Below are 3,387 nucleotides of genomic sequence, written 5' to 3' on the forward strand. Positions count from 1 at the left end.
TTGATGCGTCTAATTGTACTTAGATGGGAACTCCATCTCTTAACACATATTTGTCATCTTGCTTTAGAAAAAACAACGGATCTCTCTTTAGAGCAAAGACCTTGACTAATCATGGGAGTATATGTAGGCCTCACTAGTTATAGAGCGCCTAAGCCGATTGATGGAAAATCATCATCAATACAGTCATCGAGTGCCTTATCGAGACCATGTCTTCCCAAGATCTTTTTCTTCGGATGTTGATACATATTGGCATCTCTTGATCCATCAAGAGTCCATGTAAATCCGGAATGAACACGCAAAGACATAATTCACCATATCCCTTCCAAATCAAGTAGAGTCCATGTGCGTTTCAATACATTTAGCAAACGCATGCTCCTGTGGTTTGGAGCCACTTGATTCGGATGAATGAAGTCCGTTTAAGATCTTCATGCATATCTCTGATCCCGTAGAGATGTTATTATGACCACATTCATAGGGTTCATATTGGCATCTCTTGATCCATCAAGAGTCCATGTAAATCCGGAATGAACACGCAAAGACATAATTCACCATATCCCTTCCAAATCAAGTAGAGTCCATGTGCGTTTCAATACATTTAGCAAACGCATGCTCCTGTGGTTTGGAGCCACTTGATTCGGATGAATGAAGTCCGTTTAAGATCTTCATGCATATCTCTGATCCCGTAGAGATGTTATTATGACCACATTCATAGGCTGCTTGTTCAGTTATTCGGAAACTACCAAACTGACAAAGTAGTGGAGTTCAATGACATCCATTACGAGAGCATATCTCATCGTAGTCGATCCCAGTGCGTGTTAGTGAAAGACCTTGCGCCATAAGGTGAGTCTAAGCTCTTACTCTCACTATGCTATCTAACAAAGGCACAGTTGATAGGGTTTAGCTTGCGGTGTCGGCATCACCTGCCCAAGGACCTTTCTCTTTGTTAATGCTGGATCGCATCTTTCCATAATTAGGCCAATCAACTAAGTTGATATCCATCAACGAAGGGTGGCTCGATAGTAGACTCATTATCTCACGTCCTCATGTACACTAGTGTAATACTTGTAGAGATCTCTATATGGATTGGATTTGACATTGAGGCGTCCCCCAACGATAATCACAATTCAGACTTCATGAGACGGATTTGAGTATCACTGATCAATGGATCAGGTTGTGCCAAGCTCACTTTCTTTCTAGTGCAAGACAATATCGAACATAAGGGCCTCCCTCCTTTTAGGGAGCCACACGGCCTTGTGACACCAATTTTGCCACTATATGGCATCACCATATCACCATCCATGGTGATGGCGTCAAGACCAACACTTTTTGGTCGCGCCATGTCCTTTTGTAGGACATCAATCCTTGCAGACATATTTGCAGCATGTGATCTCGTCACTTTAACACTATAAGCATTTGGGATCAAGATGAGACTTAGTGGGGACAAACCACGACAATTCACGTCGTTCCACTTGAACACTTGTGTTCTTATCTCCACCTAACGGCGGGAATATTGTCTCATCAAAGTGACAATCCGCAATTTAGTGGTGAATGAGATCGCCTGACAAAGTTCCTACATATGCGGATTATAGGTGGAGGTTCATATCCAACCTAAACTTATTCATCTCAAATGACCTATCATTGTACGCAGTGGCAATGCGATTTGACACCTAGAAATAACATCTAGCCGAGCTCAAGGATTGGAGATCCGTTTCAATCCTGCCGAGCTCAAGGATTGCAATTTCGTGTCAATCCTGGTACACAGTCACGAGCTGTAGTACAACAAAATTCAATGATGGTGGGTCGTAGATGAATAGTAAAGCTGCATGCAAATATTGCATAGCCCCAAGATGCAATAGAAAGAGTGGTGCGCATCAATAATGTTCGAGCGACAAGCTAAAGTTGCTTGGTCGTAGCCTCGGTGAGACCGTATTGCGTGTGAACATGGGGTACAGGACACTTCAACTTACATCCCGATGAACTTCTTTAAAGAATGGGTAGTGAGCCCGTAGAAGTGTAAGCAGCATAAGCAGTAGATAATAGTGTAACACGTGACCAGTGTGCTAACACTTCAACCAACACCATAAAACATAAAGGTGTCCGCAAGTTGGTTGTATCTATCTACATAATTTTATGTAAGAATAGAATGTTCACTTTTGTGTTATTTAGCATAGGAGGGTCTCACTCCTAATTTAGCTAAAGAATAGGCTTTCAAAACGAGCAATGAGCATTGCAGGGGGCCAATGCGACATCGAGGAAAGGCCGGTGCACCTCAATTGCTTGAGGAATTGACCGGACGACCTCCAGGAAGTTGGAGTCGTGTTCGGGTGACGTCAATGTCCCCCGGGTCACCACCATGCTTCATGGTGATGCTAGGTCTCGAATGTCTTCGTTTTAAGCGGAAGAATGGATGTCCATGAGAATTTCTCAAAATTTGGATCATTATATCTCTTCCAGGTTGACCAATTTAGTCAAACCAAAGCCTATATGAGTCAGTGTCTCAAATATCATGTTTGGCGACAACATGAGATTCGATATTCGAATCATAGTGACATACAGTCCACTAGATTGACTCATGAATTTCTCCAAGATGCGCTTCAGTCCGCATTCATGAGAATGTATCCATAAAAGAATTCTTGTTCATTCTCACAATGTGTTTTCAAATGAAAACCATTAGCATGAATGTCTTTAAAGCTCAACATGGTTCCTTAGAATGTTGTGGATAGTTCCACTATCTGCGAAGCACTTAATGTCTCTATGAGACATAACTACAAGGAGTAGATAGGTGAGTAAATAGTTCTACTTGAACCATTTAGAAGGATTGAAAGAAGCTACGAAAAGCTGCAATCCCGAGAGTGCATAAAAGTTTCCGCGCAGAATGACCTTTGCGTACTAAAACAGCCATAACTTCTTCGTTAAAATAGATATGGACGAACCGTGAAAAGTTATGAAAACTAGACTCATAGAGCTTTCCAATGATATAAAGCTCACTGTCTGGTTCGTCCGGAGCTGTTCACAAAGCTCAAACGAAGTTGACTGTACAGAAGGGACAGATTGCTGTTTTTCGCAGATTTGGCATGTGCGAAGCTGTGAAGCTTGCAGGTGGCGTGTAGGCTTTTGCCTTAGCCAAAAGTGACGTGTGTATGATCAAAACCAAGTCCTTTCGATCGTTCTAAGGTCGTAAACTCCATGACTAGTTAGCAAAAGCTCCTTGACATGAATATAAACTAACTCAGAGAACCTAGAGGATCCGATTATGATGATAATTTTCCAGCTTTGATAAGTCTTCAACGTCTTTTGCAAGACGGCAATTGGTTTAATAGCGTAGGGGGATCCAAAATCAAAAGCTTTCGGTAACTCCAAGTCAGTATGACCAGGCATGTCCGTGGA

The sequence above is a fragment of the Fragaria vesca genome, linkage group LG2 (assembly GCF_000184155.1).
Source record: "Fragaria vesca subsp. vesca linkage group LG2, FraVesHawaii_1.0, whole genome shotgun sequence".
Classification (NCBI taxonomy): domain Eukaryota; kingdom Viridiplantae; phylum Streptophyta; class Magnoliopsida; order Rosales; family Rosaceae; genus Fragaria; species Fragaria vesca.